The sequence below is a fragment of the Ambystoma mexicanum genome, chromosome 2q (assembly GCF_040938575.1).
Source record: "Ambystoma mexicanum isolate Mex_15411 chromosome 2q, UKY_AmexF1_1, whole genome shotgun sequence".
NCBI lineage: Eukaryota > Metazoa > Chordata > Amphibia > Caudata > Ambystomatidae > Ambystoma > Ambystoma mexicanum.
Window position 1 is genome coordinate 1,315,587,933 of NC_090924.1, and position 18,798 is coordinate 1,315,606,730.

Below are 18,798 nucleotides of genomic sequence, written 5' to 3' on the forward strand. Positions count from 1 at the left end.
AAGATGGGCTGTGCTGTCCAGGTAATCATTAAGTTCATTGTTATCTTCGTGTGGGCTTCTCTTGATTCTCAGCATTCTTCTGTAGTTTTCTATGACTATAATGTCTCTAAATGCGCATGTCCTGCTTTTCCTCTCTGGGTGTCTCGGTGGAGCAGGCTGCCTCGCTATGGTAGGAGAAGGTTTTGTGTTTTTCATCCTCTCCTCTTGTTGGTTTTCGTCGTGGTTCTCTGGCAGCCATTGGCTCACCATTTCCTCAGCGTGAGGCTGAGTTACAGATCTGGTGCTTGTTTGCAGTGGTCGAGCTGGCGTGTTTGTCGTTATAGTCCCTGCAGTTCTATGTTCCAGCTCCTCGTGCAGTTTCTTTGCTCTGACTATGAATGGGAACAAATAGTCTATCAGCATTTGTGTTTTGTCTGCGAATTCCTTTGTGGCTACTTCTGTTCTTTTGAGGGATTTTGCTATGCCCTCTCTCTCTAGTGGTTCACTTGGCTCCTCTTGAGTACTTCCAATGTTCTCTGGAACTGCTTGTTCGGCAGGCAGTCTCTCCTTCTCTGCTGCCTTTGTTGGAGGTCTTGTATCCAAGGACACTTGCCCTTGTTTGTGTGCATTCTGTGTGTGGTGCGTGCCGTGGTCAATGCTAAATTATTATTCCTTCCGTGCTGACCCTGTCTCAAGCCTTTCCTCTCTTTCAGCACCTCATGCGTATACGTATCATTGCTGATTACATTCAATTTTAAATCATTTGCTTCATCATTAGCTTTTCTTAGAATTGGAATCACTATATAGGGTCTGAGTGGTTTCGTAGGCCCCAGATGTTCATTATCTGGCGGGTGCACTGAGATCGGGGCACTTCGCGCACCAATAAAGAAAGCAGTTCTGATTGTTAATGACAGAAAAACAATAATAATAACTATACATATACACACGATCGTTCGGAACAACAATTTGCAGCATTTTCTTCCAGGGAAGTGGGGGCACCCTTCTGTTGGGGGTAAAACCGAGTTACTGTTCTGGGCCACCATTTCGAAAGAGTTCATAGTCAATTATTTATTCCTTCTTTTGCTCTGGTCTCGTATTTCGAGAGTTTGTTACTATTAGAGGGATGAGTGCTTCTCCAAATGTCCCCCCTCACGTGAGTGACGACGGTAGTCTCTGGGTACTCAGCGCAGTCCCTGTGCTAGACTATGGAAAAGGGTTAGGCTAGCACCTTTGGTACATCACATTCATTATACATATTGTTAATAGGTAAGGCACGCCTCGAATTTGCCTTGGTCCTAAGGACATGCTGGAATTTGCTCAATGCGAAGAAAGGAGAAGATAGAACTTCTAAAAATCACACAAAAATAAAATGTTGTAAAAATAAAAACAAAAGTAAAAATAAAAGTGAACATATGAAAAAATAGGAAAAAATGTGAAAAATGCAGAAAAAAGAGAATAAGATGGTGAAGTTCTTGTGCCCGCTTCTTTCACTTGGGCTCTCAGCGACAAGTTGAACAACAGTTTGTCTCTCCCCAATCTGCTCCACAGCGGAAGGATGACGAAAAGCTTTATTGTGGATCTCCTCCTTCTAAGGCTCTCCTTAGCAGTGGATGTCCGTAATTGCTTCTCAGTTGTGTTATGATAGCTCTCAGGAGCTTGTTTAATTGTGCGTTCTTTACTGGCTCTCTGAGGAATGTGGGTACGTCAACATTGTTGGGTCTACCCACTAGTTCTGGAAAGTTCTCAATGAGGTGGAAGAAGACTTGGTATGCGTATCTGCTGTCTTCTGGTGGCAATGACATTCGCTCTGACTTTCTGGTCTCTAGATAACAGGCCTTTCTTGTGATGTGAACAGTTTTTACACTTTCCTGCTGCGTGGATTGCGACCACGTAATTCAGTTTGTACCACACTTGGTTTAGGAATTTGTTGTTTCTTGGATCTCTGATAAAGGTTAGGGTATCTGTGGTTCTCCCGACAAGTCCTGGGCACTCCTCTATGATTTGAAAAAAACAAGGTGTATGTCAGTTCATCGATGATCACTTGAGGTGGAAGCATTTGTGTCCTTATTCCCAGTACTCTGGCACTTCAGCAAAAGCCTCCACGAGGACCGTCAGTAGTTGCCGTGTTATCTTCCTGTTAGCTGGATTTTGAATGAAATCTGAGATGCTGGTGTCTCTCTCTACAAGTGATAGATATGTCTCTAATACTAGCCGAAAACAGGAAAGCACATCCTTTGTAATATTTCTACTGGGGGATACCATAGGTTTTATGACAAAGTCTTGGTACTGGTTGCTTCAGGATATCGTTTTTGGTTCTCAGAAATGTCTTATTTTCCGCTTGTCAAAGTCTTAGGGCTTTTCCAATGCTTTGTGTGGCTTTAAGTGTTCATATGAGTAGCCTTACTGCAGCTTTGGATGTGCAATTCTCTTCTTTACCCGGCACCTTTGGCTGCACAGAGTGTCCATATTATTGTCCTTTTATCATTCTTCACTTGGTTTGAGGAAATGTCTTGTTTTGAAAGCTACAATGTTACTGGATTCTTTTGCCATTTGTTTTGCTGCTCATGCGTCCTTCTTCCTCACCATGGATCTTGTCTGCACATGCTGAGGTTCTTCCCCGTTGTCTCTAGATTCTTCACAGTTAGTTGTAGCTGGAGGGCTTTCCCCTATATAGGGTTTAATGTCCTTTAGGAAGATCCATGCCCTTCTGCCCTGGAGCTCGCAATATTGTTTAGGTCCATTTGCAGGACTCTGTTGAAAATAGATGGGGACTCGCAGTACCCCTGTGGCAACCTCATGCTTTTCAGGCACATTTGTATGAAAGTGAATGGCGTCAGGTCTTGTGATTCACGGTGCAACGGAATCGAGAAACACGCATTTTTTAAATCGATCACCGTGAAATATTTTGCCTCAGTGGGTATGTTACACAGTATTGTGGATGGATTAGGGAGTAGAGGGAATTCGGCTTCAACTATATTGTTTAGTGCTCGTAAATCTTGGATTAAACACCAAGACCCTCTGATTTGTTCACAGGATAAATCACTGTGTTGCAAGGTGATTCTGATGTCACTAGGATGCCCTGCTCCATCATGGCGCGATCCCTTCATCTGCCTCTCTGGACATGGGGTATTATCGTGCTTGTGTCAAAATCGCACCTGGTTTCAATTTAATCTTCACTTCACCTGCTCCCTTCAGGAGACCTACGTCATAGGGCCCTGTAGTCCATACTGCGGCAGGCACTTGGCCATGTCATCATCAAAGTACTCTGGACCTATTAGTGCCAACATCATTCTCTGCGGCACCTCCCGTTTGATCTTTTTGACCCAAAATATGAGACTCACTTCTACCCTTGTCTCCTCTAGGTCAGGGTGCTCTTCGAACAGATCGTCATTGGTGACCTCACTCACTCGATACACTTCTTCAATGGCGATAATTGCACACCATTGTCTGCCTTCATCGTCATATCCTTCGACCAATACTACTTTTCCTCGCACTGCAGCCAATTGTATCATTAAGGGAAATACTTGTCCCTCCTCTTCGTGCATGGGTATTCTTGGTCTGATAGAAACTCATCAGGGGTTCTCATAGTTTTGTCTGCGAGGCCTGGAAATCCCACCATAAGCACCCGCATGCCATATGCAAAGACTTCTGGTTCTAACGGTATAGCTTTCATGGTTATACGTCCTGAGAATGCTCTGATCATTTCGCACACATTTGAATAATGCATTCGTGGAGTGGAGCACACTATACCATTCTCGGTAAACGAGATGGTCATGTTTAATTTAGTCATCAGGTCCCGACCCAGAATATTTACTGGGGTCTGACGCGAATATAACAGAGGTACATTCATTTCATGCTCTCCCACTGAGACTGGGAGTGCGTCTGTAAAGGGAACTCTGCTATGAGCTCCAGTGAAACTCTGAGTATCTATAGCCCCACCAGACAAGGAAAACTTGCCTTCTCGAATGCATGAGCGCGTTGCACCTGTGTCAACTAAGAAGGCATATTCTTTCCCCACTATGGTGCCATTCACCCTTGGTTCCCTGTTAGGGTCTGGTGTCACTGATGGGATAGAGCACATCAGAGTCCCCGTGAGCTGTCCTATTTTATATATAAGTTCGGCCCACTGTATACTTGTTGATTTCCCCCAGCCCCAGGGTTAACTCCCCCTCCGGAGCTAGTGCCCTGTGACATTTGCAGTGGTGCCTGCTGGGGTTGTCCCTGAGGCAAGTTCCCCATGTTCGGTGGTTGAACCACTTGCTGTGCACCTTGCTGCACGCCTGACGCCTGCGGCTGCACTGTGTAATTTTGTGCACCGCCCAGTTGCGGGACGGCAGGCTGACCATGCCTGCCCCCATCCCTTGGCTGTTTTACCACATTCCTTGGCTTCTGCACATGCACGCCACATGTCCTGTCATTCCACACAGCCAACACGCTGGCGGTGGTCGGTTCATCTGTCCATCTGGCATAGCTTGACCGCCCATCTGCGCATTCTGAAAGCCATTTTGATTATTCTGAAAGCCTCCCCGGTTAGCTCAAAACTCTCCTTGATTGCTCTGCCATCCTCTTCCTCCAAAACCCCTTCCTCTTGGGTAAAATCCTCCGTTACCCTGATTATTCTGCAATGGGTTGATCGCTTGTTGTGCGCTTGGTTCGGCTGGGCTGGTGAGCATGGCTCCCTCGAGAGCATACTTCGAGAGCTTCTTTTGCACCAGTTTCGCCTCCTCGCCCTTACGATTTGCCTCCTTTTTCCGATTCTTTTCTTGCAACAATCTACAGTAGTGTGCAATTGTCAACTGTATTTTGGCCCATGGTTTTGCTTCTACTCCTACCAATTTTTTGAGCTGCTTCTGCATCGGTTCAAGCAACCCTTGGCATAATATGTGGTAGAATACAGGGATAGATTTTGTCCAAGACTCATGCGTTTCGAGTACCCATGTGTCTTGAAAATTCTGGATATAAATCAATGGATCCTCTGATTCTTTCATTTTTGGAGTCATTATAGCCCCCATATCAGAAGTGTCTGGATATAGCGTTCGCAGCACTTTCCACACTGCTGCCCTACAGGTATTAAACGGCGCTCCGTCATGGGAGGTGTTAGTTATGGTTACTGTAGGATAGCCTGCCCGTTTCCATACATCATCTGCTCTTTCACCAAGTATGGCAATTAGGAGGCCGTTAATGTCCCCTATAGCTAAGGTGACACCCCCTGTCATTTTCTCTAACTCGTGTATCCACTTTCCAGCTCCTGATGTCAGCATTGGAACCTTTTTTTTTAGGTTCTCTTGGTCCATATGTGGCCATGGAATATACTGTGGTCTGGCTCCCCCCTTTTCTAGCAACGGGAATTGGAATGCACAGTCCTCCTTCTCTTTCCCCACAGCTCTCTGGTCTGTCGCTGGGGTGACATTCCTACCTTGCCGTCTACCTGGAAATGCCCTTGATCTGTCTGCATGGGCAGGTGCTGACGCCCCCCTCTTACCGTGGGGTGTTCCTTCATGACGGCGGGACTGCGCGGCAGACTTCGGTAACCTACTTGTGGACCCGCTAGCGTCTGACCATCGTACCCCTCGGTCCCCTGGGAGCCGTTTTTTGCACCGACTCCCTCTTCATGTGCCACATCCTGTTTCCCCACCAGTGTCAGATTCTGAATACTCCCAGTTTACACAACTCCTAGCACTTCTTTGTTTTGCCCAATCTCCAGCCCGTCTAGGGACAGTCCCCTGCTCCCACTACTTCGGGTGACATTCTCAGTGTCATATAGCTGAGTGCTCTCTAAGCGCTCATCTTCCCTTCCCCCATCGGATATCTGCTCTAGCCCCATCTCGTCGTATATTTTATCGATCGTTTCCCCGATGCTTCTGGTGTCGAAGTCATCTTCAATATTTGTCCCGCTTGTACCTGGTACTGCATCGCTTGCAGGAAAGAATTCTTGTATGTCTTCCCATTCTACTGTAGGATTGGGCTTAATCACTTCCCCCTCCAAATATTCAAGACTCCTTCTGTCTGTGCTTACCTTCTATTTCCTCGTCTATTTCCTTTCGCTTCTTTGCTTCTTCCCTAGCCTTATCTACTTCCCTCATCCGTTCATTTCTACGTTCTTTTGCCCTTCTACTTTCCTCATCTGCCCGCTTTTTTACTTTCCTTTCGTGCACTCTACTTTCTTCCTCCAACCTTAACATGTTCTGCCTGTACTTTTTATAGGCTGCATACTGTGTGCGACTGAGCAGTATTCCTTGCTCTTCACGATAGTTGTTCTCGCCTTAGCCTATCTTTCTTTCTAGTCCTTTCATCTCTTTCTTCCATCCCTTTCTCTTTCTTTCCCCTTTGCGTCTCATCAGCCTTCTCACTTGGCCTCAAACATCATTTCCTTTTCCATCTAACTTCAGTAATATCTGACCTCCCATCCAATCGTCTTTCGCAATTGCTATCTCATCACCTCTACCTTAATTTCCTTTATGTTTATTTCCCTATTTCTCCTTATCTGGAGGTGCACAACTCCGTGCCCAATCTTTTCCTTTATCTTCGCATCTCTCTTTGTCCCTTGTGACTGCGGAGACGATATTGTTTTCCTGTTCTTTTCCCTTATTATCGTCACTACTGTATGTAGGCAACTCATATGCGGGGTTGTTATACCCCATGGCTGCTTTAAGTTCTCTTAGTGGGTAAAGACCCTCTGACTTGCTTCCTTCAATGACTGGCTCAGGCGGGGCTGGTGGCGCGGTAGGCGTCTCACCCCCCTCTGTATATACATTCAGTATCCAGTCTGTGGGTGGTTCTTCCACCTTTGTTTCTTCAAACATTTTCCACAACTCTAGAACAGCAAGACGTTTCTCTAACTTCTTGCCCGAATATGTGGCAGGTAGTCATGTGCTGTAAAACAGCCTTAGAGAGTGACCCGTTCTGGGGCCACGGCATAAACATCTTATTGGAGGTACCCTTGACCCACTCCTGGCTGTATTTTTTCAGCTTTGGTGAGTGCTTGGGCAGCTGCTTGCACAAATGCGCAAGTGGGGTAACTTCCTCCATTCTTAATTTCGTCACCAACAGTATTTATACAGTTTTTTAATCTTCCAATAGTATGAGCGAGCACCACATACACAAGCCAATCCAATTTTTTCCCACCAAATTTTGTGCCAACAATTTACTCAAAACCCATCAATTCAATGGCAATTCCCTCTTAGTTACAGAATCGCGTAAAGCCATTATGCATTTCAATCAATCATCAATACAGTTATTTCACATTTGACATAAACAGGACATATATGACAGACATTTGACAGACTAGACGGACACCAGCTGGTCATACATATACCTGCCTTCTAATCAATACCCCGTCATGGGATGTGAACAAACCCCTTTGATGCCATCTTTAATAGTCACCGTAGCCTAAATTGTCCCTCCACTGTGGGCCATGGGTTCACGTTCCTTCTGACCACTCTTTAAAGCGCAGAAATAAGGCAAATCCTTATGTTTTTTTCTCAAGTGCCCCCCTGGTAATCATTATGTTTTGTCTCATGAGCCCCCCTGGTAATCCTTACGTTTTGTCTCAGGTGCCCCCCTGGTAATCCTTACGTTTTGTCTGATGTGCCCCCCTGGTAATCCTTACGTTTTATCTCGGGTGTCCCCCCGGTATCCACTCTTTATTTCTTATGCTGGAGTCATTACCCCGTATATATATATACAGTCTCCTCTACTTCTAACTACTTTATTTTTTCTCCGCCACCCTCCATTACCTTTCCCTTACTGGCTCTAATGCCTACACAACATTTGCCAAAGTAACAAGTTTTATTGTTTTACTCACCGATCGCATCTTTTCCTCTCTGGAACTTCGGGATCACCACCCCTTCCTCTTCCCGCCTGTAAGGTTTTCGTCCGATCCGCTGCCTGTGGGAATGAGAAGGGTTATACTTGGAAAGGTGGGTTCCTTCAGACCCACTGCAGATTTTTGAAGTTTTATTCTATCAGTGTCCACGGGGAGCTTCTCATTCTACTCAGCCGGAATGGCGAAAGGAAATGTGATCTTACCGAAGGCCTAGAATTACTTTGTGCCGTCGGTCTAAAGGTGTCTTATAACTATATCAATCGATAACCAATAATCGATGGCTGAAACCATCCTCACGCTACCAAGTGTTCAGGAAGGGAAGAAGTTACTGACGGGCCCATTGGTCAGCGCTCACCCTCTAGAACTTGTAAGACAAGATAGCTGCACCATGTGAGGGGGTGCAGGATTATTCCAACATGACTCAATAATGTTGGCAAAGGGAAGTCCGTTTAATGACAATTATATGAAACAGAGAAACAAATGGAAATCAGCAGCATTGTGATCACCTGTCTCGTTCCAACTTCCTCGCACTTCAGTCGAACAGCAATTCTTATAGGCAAAAATCGTCATCACTGATGTCTAATTTCTATAAAAAAATCATCATGCAATATAAATGGTTAGGAAAGGTAACTTAAGTATAGGTGTTATATCTGTATATGATAATAGGGCATGCAGATTGGATAACTCTTATTGGGTGGGTGTCTACGCCCATCCCTCTACATCACGCGTGATAGACGTCATTACATCTACGACGTCCTATTGGTTACAATATCTATAGGACTCCAGATAACTTGGACCATTGTGATTGGGCAGGTTACACCCATAGACATAAATGTCCACTTTTAATTAGCAGCATGCAGAATGGACACCCCTGTGCCTGGTGTCCCAAGTTTCACCCTGCCTCCCTTCCATCAATCAGTGTTTTAGGGCGACATGTCAATTAGTTGGCTAAGGCTGGTCTCGAAACTGTAGTCTCTTATCGGGAAATGTTATGGCATCCTCAGGTCCTGGATAACATCAGGCGATGGTACTTCTTCACGCCTGGCTGGTCACGTGTTAGTTCACCATGAATCTGCTTCAGTTTACAGCTTTTAGAGCATTTAATTCTGTGTCAGCCTAGCCACCTGCATGGGCCCCCCTTATCTTGACCTTCATGAGGCAGGCTGGTATGCTCTGAAGTTGGAGTGTTGTGAGCTGACGCTCTCCTCCCCTTCTCTGGTTGACCTCGATTTCCTAGGCATGAGCCTCTCTTTGTTGATTTTCGATTCCGCTCCGTCTCTTGCCTTTGGCTGGGTTTCAAAACTTGGCCTGTCAGGCCTCTGGACGCCTGGGTACATTTCTGCCTTTACAAAATGGACTCGCACTTGTATAATGTGCCTTATTGAGGTAGATATATGGTTGGCACTTGCCGATCTATCTTCTACTAAGCATTGCATGCAGTATCGATTTCTTAGCATCTTGCGTTTCAAGCATATTTACACACGTTTAACAGGACGGCTGCTTCCATCTTGTCTCGTAGCACTGTTTCCTCACGTTGTAACATTGTCTCCTCTCTGTGTCTATTCCATTCATTTTCGAAGGTACTCACACTGGCATGTTATCTTCGATAGCTTCTTTTATTCATTCACGGGTCTGTTCAGGCCCTTGTGTCATTTCAACTGGCCTTCCATTAAGGCTTTTGGGGTCTCTTCGTGGACCGTGTGTAGGTACTCCTCATTTCGTATCAGCTGCTTGTATGGCTGTCTAATAGGGTACCGTGCTGCCCAGGGTTGTCTGGTTATGGGTGCTTCAACTGGTATGGATCTTCTGATGTATACTGGGCAGAGTCCCAGTGCAGCTCTTTGTAGGTTCATTTGCTCTTCATACGTCACATACCTTGGCGAGTATGCTCCTGGTACCTCGAAATAAGAGGAAGGGGTGCAGGCCATGTCTGGGACCTCCTCTACACTGTGAAAAGTTGATTTTAGCCCATCGGCTTATTGTTGATTTTAGCCTATCTGTGAAAAGCTGAGTTTAGCCCATCTGTGAAAGTTGATTCTAGCCCATCTGTGAAAGCTGATTCTAGTCCATCTGTGAAAAGTTGATTCTAGCCCATCTGCGTATTGTTGATTCTAGCCCATCGGTGAATTGCTGATTCTAGCCCATACCTTACTTAGCAAAGTGCTGTTTTAGCCATCTGTGAACATTCTTCATTTAGCCCCACTGTGACCTCTATGATCCTAGCCTATGCCCTATGCTTCTAGAAAGAACCACTGTGCCAAACCTGAACCTAATCCATTACAGCTAATTCCTAGCCTGACTACCTCCTGACCTCACGAACGGGATCCAGGTTCCAGCCGTAGACCACATCACCCCACTCCTTGTAATCGGCACTAACCTCCGCATTATGCACGTCAGCACAACTCTGCTGCTATCTGCACTCTTGCTGTTCTTACATCTAATATCGGTAATCATGGACCAAATTAAATATGTGCCTTGCCCTAACGTGCATAGAAACACTAGGCTGCGTGCAAGACTTTCCTCCTTCCACAAACCTAAACTGCCCATCAATACTCACTTAAACCGCCGTATCAACCCCAAAAATATTACTAGGAACCTGGCGCATGCATATCTATTAACATCTGCTAATGCCAAACTGAATGAACCCACACCAAAAACTATAAACACCCAAAGCCTACCCAAAATAACTACAATAATAGGAGCACTGATCAATGCCAGATCCGTCATGGCCCATGCCACTGAAATAGCTGATATCCTAACATCAGATAACCTCGACCTCCTAGCGGTCACAGAAACCTGGCTACATGATGCAGCAGGTTCAGTGCTCTCATTAGCGATACCTAAAGAGTACCAACTCCTAAGACTGGACAGACCCAACGCTAGAGGAGGTGGTTTAGCCATCATTGCTAAAACCAACCTGGACATGCTACCCCCACTAAAATTGTATGAACTACTATCAGTGAAACTTCCTATATCCCCATGTCACACTCTAACCATCTACCTTATATATAGGCCACCAGGGACCTTAGGCTTGTTTGAAGAGGATATTTCCAGCCTCTTAGCTAGTAATGCAAAAGAATCATCTCAGATAATGGTCCTTGGCGACTTCCACTTAGGACTTAACGACCCAGACGATAAACAAGCTCAAGCAATAGCCACCATGCTTGATGAACATGGTCTCTCCCAAAAAGTCCTCACCCCTACCTATGATAAAGGCAGGACATTAGACTGGGTAGCCATTTCAAATTGCCCAACTACGATTACTAAAATCACACCCCAACCTTGGACTGACCACTTCCTAATCAACTTCAGCCTAATAGTCAATAAAGAAGTAAACAAAGAAAAAATAATGGCACCTTCTCTCCTTACAAGATCAAGGAAAAATATCACACTTAACAATATCCTACCTCTTCTCCTTCCAGTAATTAATGCCCTACCAAGCAATTCTGATCCAGATACAATGGTAGACTATTACAATGAAACCATGGCTAAGATCATAGATTCCATTGCCCCACTTAAGAACTGCAAGAGTAAACAACAGACCCACCTTAACACCTGGTTCACCCCTCACCTAAAAGAATTCAGAATGGAAAAAAGGAAATTAGAAACCATGTGGCAACATACGCCAACGGAAGAAAATAAACTAAAACTTTGCACCACCAACTACAAGGAAGAAATCATCCAAACCAAAAAAGAAGTCTACAAGGAAAGAATCTCCAAAGCATGTTCCAACACTAAGGAACTATTTGTGATTCTGCGAGAATTAGAATCTCCCATACCTCCACCAGATAATTTACCCAAAGATAAGCAATGGTGTACCAACATTCAAAATGCCTTAGCAAATAAAATAAAAACACTGCAAACCAAAATTGCAAAAAAAAAATCCTCGCTTCCACTCATGGAAACTCCTATTACTTCCTCTCCTATTAACCTATTAACAAACCCAACCTAGCACCATTTAAATTCTCGAAAGTATCCATTCAGGAAACTGAAAAAATCATTGCCTCACTAAAGCATAGGCGACAACTGCCCAGCCCAAATAATTAAGGATGCAGCCAGAGATTTAGCCCTCTTTCAGGTCGCAACTACTACCTCTGAGGTCTCCCTTGTGACTTCTGTGGTCTCCCTTGCGACCGCAAATTCTTTTTTTAATTTCTTTTTTTTTAGTAATGCAAGCTCCCGAGCTGTGGCCAGCACCATGTGGCTCTTTACCTTTGGGGTGGCTGGCTTTCTTGTTCAACCCCCTTAAAAAAAAAGAAAAATAAGAACAGGAGTACCACAAGTTTAACACTTTCAGCACTGACCCTAAATATGAAAGAATAATACCAAATAATGTGTCTTTCTGGAATTCTATACAATAATTGCTAGACTCATTAAAGGTTTATTTCACTTCAGGGGGTGAGTCACTGATTTAGTCTGTTCTTAAATGCCTCAACTCAGCCTTTCATCCTTCTGAGGTTGATAAATGAGTACCAACACAGGTTGGGTGATATTGGGAGTATATTTTTTCTACATAAAGCGCTTAAGCGTAAGTGCTATATAATAACACATCATTATCATTGGTCATGGACGTCTGCTTGCATTCACAGTTATTTGGTAATATGGGCCTATACACAGTGATCTTAACGATACATATGGCGATCCATTCGTGTATGAAATCTACATCAAATTATAGTGATATCGTAACCATATTTTTCTGTAGTGTACAATGCAATGTGATGCCACTTCCTGTTTTGTCAATGGGTGAAAGGTCGTGTTCCATCGCTACCCGCGATATCACTTCGGGTGTGCTCAAATGACATAATTTCCTGTGATGTCATCAGGGGGGGTCAAGGGTCGCGTAATGTCACTTCCACTACCCCTGGCAATTTGGTGAAATGACATCCCAGCCCCCTTTATCTCTAAACTCATCAACACCTCCTTTCTGTCTAATCCATTCCAAGCAGCTTAAAAGAATCCTGGGTTCTACCTCTTCTTAAAAAACAAACCTTAGACCCCTACATTCCATCACCACAGTCCCATTTCTCTTCAAGATAATAGATAGAGTGGCCTATCTTCAAAATTCAAAAGTACCTTGAGACCAACCAACTATTAGGCTCTCGCCAATCTGGGTTCAGACCCCAGCACGGCACAGAGACTGCATTAATAGACCTTAAAGCCCAAATCGATGAGCTTAACGACAAAGAAAACACAGCTATGCTACTCCTCCTTGATCTGTCGGCGTCATTTGACTTGGTGGACCATGCAGTACTATGCAAACACCTAGCATCGGCCGCCCACTTTTCAAGTGAAGCTATAGCCTGGGCCCAATCATTTCTTGACAATAGAAGTATGCGAGTCTTCTCTACCTCAGCATCGGCAGACCCAATCCTAACAACATTTGGAGTCCCCCAGGGCTCATGTGTTTCACCAACCATGTATAATATCTTTACTAAGCCTCTATTTGACAAATTGGACCAACTACGCAAATGACACCCAGATCCTCATTCCCCTTTCAGGCAATTTCACTTCAGATACAGCCTTAGTGAATGAAATTTACATCCTCATTCAGGCATGGATGGCAACCCACGGCCTCTGCCTGAACGACGATAAAAGAGAGATCCTGATCCTTGGCTCAGCCAACAACTTAAAAAAACTTGACACCAACTACAGCGCCTTTAACATCGATGGCAATATAATTACAGTTGCCAAAGAAGTGATGATGAAAAACAAGTAAACTCCCTGGCCTCATTAAGGTTGCTGGTACAATGCCTCGACACCATTAGTCCTTGGATCACTAAGCTGATCAATCAGTCTTTTGCAGAGGGTCAAGTACCAACCAATCTCAAGGAGGCCTGGATCACACCCCTGCTCAAGAAAGCTAATCTTGATCCCCTCCTGGCTAAACATTATCATCCCATCACCAACGTACCCTTCCTTTGAAGGTCATGGACCGAGTCGCCTATCTTCAGTTACAGAAATGTATTGATGATAATACCATTCTGGGGCCTCGTCAGTCAGGTTATCGTGCCTTTCACGGCACTGAAACGGCTATGTTGGATTTAAAATCAAATCTTGCTTCCATCATCGATCGGGGTCATCCTGCACTCCTGATGTTGTTGGATCTCTCCGCGGCGTTCGACTTAGTCGACCACTCACTCTTGGCATCTAGGCTACAATCCCTTGTGGGCTGCTCTAATCTCTCCACAAAATGGCTAGTCTCTTTTCTTGGACCTCGAAATGCTCGGGTCGTCATTCAAAATGCCTCCTCTGTACCCTCTTTGCTCACACGTGGTGTCCCCCAGGGTTCATCCCTATCCCCGACCTTGTTCAACATCTATATTCTCCCCCTGCTTCGCATGCTCGACGATCTGGGTGCCTTTATACCAACTACGCGGACGACACCCAGGTCGTCCTTGAGTTGTCTGGTTCCTACCCTACAGATTCCAAGGCCATCTCTGCTATCTACTCTGTCATCCATTCATGGATGAGTACGAATTTTATGGCTCTCAATGCCGATAAAACTGAGCTTCTCATAGCAGGTTCAAGCCACATGTTAAAAAACCTTTCTAAGGAATACGACTCATTTGCCATTGCCAATGTATCCATTCCAGTGGCACGCAGCGTTAAGACTCTGGGCGTCACTATTGATGCCGAGCTCTCAATGCGCCAACATGTTGCTAAAACCAGGCATCCTGTTGCTGGATTAACAAGCAACTCTTTGCGTTGCGGCCGTTTCTCTCTGTCAGCAATATGTCTCTTCTAGCAACAGCCCTTGTTAATTCTAGGTTAGACTATTGTAACAGTCTCCTAGCAAATACTTCTGCTGCTAATATCACTGCTCTCCAGACAACCCAAAACGGCGCAGTCCGAGCCGTGCTAGGTCTGGCCAGGCACTCTTCTATTACTGATGTCTGGAAGAAATTGCATTGGCTGCCCATCAAGCATAGAGTATCCTTTAAGATACTCACTCTTAACTTCAAATGTCTGATTGGTTCTGCACCCATCTACCTGACCTAGTGTATTCATCGCTACGTCCCCGGCCGTTCACTTAGGTCCACTGAGCAAGCCATGCTCACTCAGCCCCGTTTTCTAACTGCCAAGTTCGGCAAAACTATCTTCAGTGTCTCAGCCCCTACTCTCTGGAACACTCTTCCTCTCCATCTTAAGAGCTCCTCCTCACTGACTCAGTTCAAGAAAAATCTCAAGTCCCATCTCTTCAATGCTCCTTAAATCTTCATTTCATAGTTCCCCTGAGATGTCTGCTTTTCAACTGTCTGTTTAGTATTGTCTTTTTTGTTTTGTGTGCGCCGTGAGGCCTTTGGGCGATTTGGCGCGTTATCAAGAATTAAAATAAATAAATAAATACATAAATAAATTAACTGCCTACACTGGCAAACTCATTAAAGCATGCAGACCCTTCCTCTCACTAGCAAGCTGCATTATTTTAGCCAATGCCCTCATCCTATCAAAATTGGACTACTGCAATGCACTGCATGTTGGAACTAATAAATACATCAACACCAAACTTCAAACATTGCAAAACAAGGCGCTCAGAATGGCCCTGAACCTCCCTACTAGAGAGCATATATCTAACACCAGAAGAAACCACACCTGGCTAAAAATCAGCGATCAGATCCTTTTCAAAACTGTTACATTAACCTTCAAATGCCTAAATAATGCAGCCCAGCCATATTTGAAGAAAAGAATAACGAGAAAGTCCTCTGCACGACCAACTAGGACAGTCAACTCTTACTGCCTTCAAATACACAGATTTCGACTACAAAAAACAGGAGGAAACAGTTTCCCTGTAAAAGCAGCTCAGCAATGGAATGCCTTACCAGTCGAGCTAAGAAGGGATCAGTCCTATGACAGCTTTAGGCGCAACACCCGTATCTGCCTACGCCACAATGACCACTAGACCCATGGCCACGGGTGTCTGCTCTCATGTCTTTCCTCTCATCAGTTAACTATGTAACTGTGATTGTAAATATTCTATGTACTTGTCTATACCTGTATCTAAGCAAACTGTAACAAAGCTATAAGTATTCTTGTCATGCTGTGCGCCCATCTACCTAAGAGTTTAGGACGCCCTATAAATAAACAAACAAACAAACAAACCAGACCGTGTTCCATGTGTCTGCATCCCATGGTCCAGGCACACAGTATTACATGTGCCCATTGTACACCTTTGGGTGGCGGATGTTCCACTGAGGGATGGCGTAGACTTTGCTTTATGCACGGCATGACAAGTTGGCCAAAGTGTCCATGTCGGTCCTCTGAAGTGTCACTTTGGTCACGGCACCAGGGCGTGATTGTGCTCTGTGGGAGTGTACTGTGTTGTGTCATGATGTGTTGTGCGCAACTGGTCATTGTTGTGGGTGCAGCATGCAGGTGACTAGTTATGTATGACAAGTCATGTGTGCCGATGTGCAATGGTGTGGGTGCATGTGTGGACACTGTTGCTGGATCCGGTGGTGCTGAGGGCTATATGGTGGTCTGTGTGTTGCTGTTGATCCCCATTCCCTACATGGCTTTCGTTGATGTGATTCTGAGGATATGTATTACGGATGCAGAGGAATTGTTGTATGTATGTGCCTATTCCTTTGACATGCAGTGCAGTGCTCTGTAAGTCGAGCATGCATGTTTGCTATGTGGTGGCATAGCCGGATGTCTATTTCCTGAGGTGTGCCAGACAGGTTAGTGTGTGCAGGCCATGCTTGGCAATTATCATCCTTTCATCATGGAAACCATCTCGTGTGCAGTCACTGTTCTTTTCAGGCAGCATGCATGTTTATGCGAAGAAGCTGTTGACCAGCTTCTCCCTCACTCGCACTGCAGCTGTACTGGGCACCACCTGAGTCTGGGTTCTGGCTATGACCTGAGGTCAGGTACTAGGTCTGCATGTACACTTTTGAGCACTGCAATGTTATGCAGGATGCAACAGGCATGCATGATGTTGCACACAACATGTGGCATGTACAGGAGTACACCCCCCAAGTGATATAGACATCTAAATCGGGACTTGAGGAGGCCTATGGCTCGCTCAATGATGCCCCTGGTAGCCCTGTATGTTGTGTTGTACCTTTCCTGTTTTCATGGTGGTGGGCCGCCTGTAGGGTGTCATGAGGTAGGGCCTCAATGGGTAACCAGCATCACCTGCGTGAAGAAGGGCATGAATGGTGTGAGCACACATTGGGTGTTCCTTCATGTGTGATGCTGGATATGTGCTGATTGGCTTTGTGTGGACACAGTGACAGAGGCACGTGTTGTGATGGTCATATGCATGTGGGCCTGTGTGTGTGTGGTGGAAGGTGTTTGGAGCTGCAGTACTTACCTATGAGCCACATGTCTGTGTATTGTACAGCTTCCGACTGCTCACACATGCTGGAGACCTGGAACATTTGGCTGTCGTGGATGGAGCCTGGGAAATTGGCATACACGTCCATGAAGAGGCCGCTGGCATGAAAGACCAGTTGGACTTTGATGGCGTGCCAGAGTTGCTTTTTCCAGAACATGTCTGCTCGGTCCTGGGGGGTAAGGGGGCAGAGTGCGACATGGCTGCAGTCGATGGCATGGATGACCCTGGGTCATTAGTGCACTGCATAATATCCAAAAGCCAAATGCCTCTGTTTGTCCTATGTCGAGGACATGTTGACATAGTGATGGCTGCACAATATGATGAATGACACAACCTGCTGCAGCGCACATGAGTGCTTCCCCTGTGAGATGCCTGCAGTGGTGCCACTAGTCCTTGGGAAGGAGCCAGTGGTGAAGAAATGCAGGATGGCCACCGCTATACATGTGCCCTGATGGCATGTGACCATCCGGTGGTGGGGTGCAAAGCACCCTAAGACTCCTTCAACATGTCCATGAAGATGTGTGAATGGTAGCAACACCTTCCATAGACCTCTGCGTCAAACATGCCAAAGAGGGTGACCCTGGTGCGGAAGACCCGCTCCCGCCATCTAATCCTCCTTGGATGGGGTGCGGCAGCAGCAGCAACTGCTGCGCTGTGCCATTGCTGAGCATAGATCACTAGTAGCGAATTGTAGGGATACATTTCTTGGGAAGGGGTGTGGAGTGGCGCTATGTTTCTTTATATCGGGACATGTGGCGTCATGATGTGTATGTCTATGTGCATCATCGCTGTATTGGTTGGATTATTCTTGTTTGTGTGCGATGTTGTGCAGCTGTGTGTGCATAGAGTTCATGTGTGTTGTGTTTGCTAGCATTGTGTGTGTGTTTTGCATGGAGGTCTTGTTTGTTTTCGAGATGGTTACATTGGTTGCACGTGTGATGTGGCAGTATGTGTGTTTAATGTGTTCTGTGGTGTGTTACGGGGTGTCTGTTGGGTTTTCTGTGTCCTGTCTCCTCTCTGGTGGCTTGGTGGTGATTGTAGGTGTTGTCATGTAATTTCTGGTAGTTGTTTTGCATTGATGTTGATAGTTCTGGGTTTTTTGGTGTTATTTACGTTGTTTCGTATTGGCTTGACTTCCACCTTTGATGGAACTTCCGCTTTGACGTATGCTCTTTTACTTGGCTTCTGCCTTTCTGTTGGTTAGTCATAAGTCCTTTTCGTGAATGGGTGTAAGTTACCTCCATGTACGTTGCGACTCTTGTTGGGCATAGGTTGAACTGGGTAAATCAGGCCTATGTGTATATACATGTATTACACAGCCCACGGTAGTGGCTGTGTAGTTATGGTTAAGTTGCTAATCCCATAGGAAGAACACTTTTTGGGCGGCTTATAACTTTGCTCCCCCTGCACGAATCCTTCCTTAGCAAACTTTGCAAAAAAAGTATATGGCCCACTCCAAATTTATTTTGCAAATTGTGCTGAGGTTTGGTCCGGGGGGGGGCAAAGTTATAGGGGGGTCCCAAAATGTCCTTTTTTCCCATAGACATAATGGGAAAAAACTTTGCGCATGCCTACAGCTCAAACCTCTGGACGGATTTCCACAAAATTGGTGGCAGGAGCTTAGTTCCAAAAGTGTGCTTTTGTTAATTTGTTG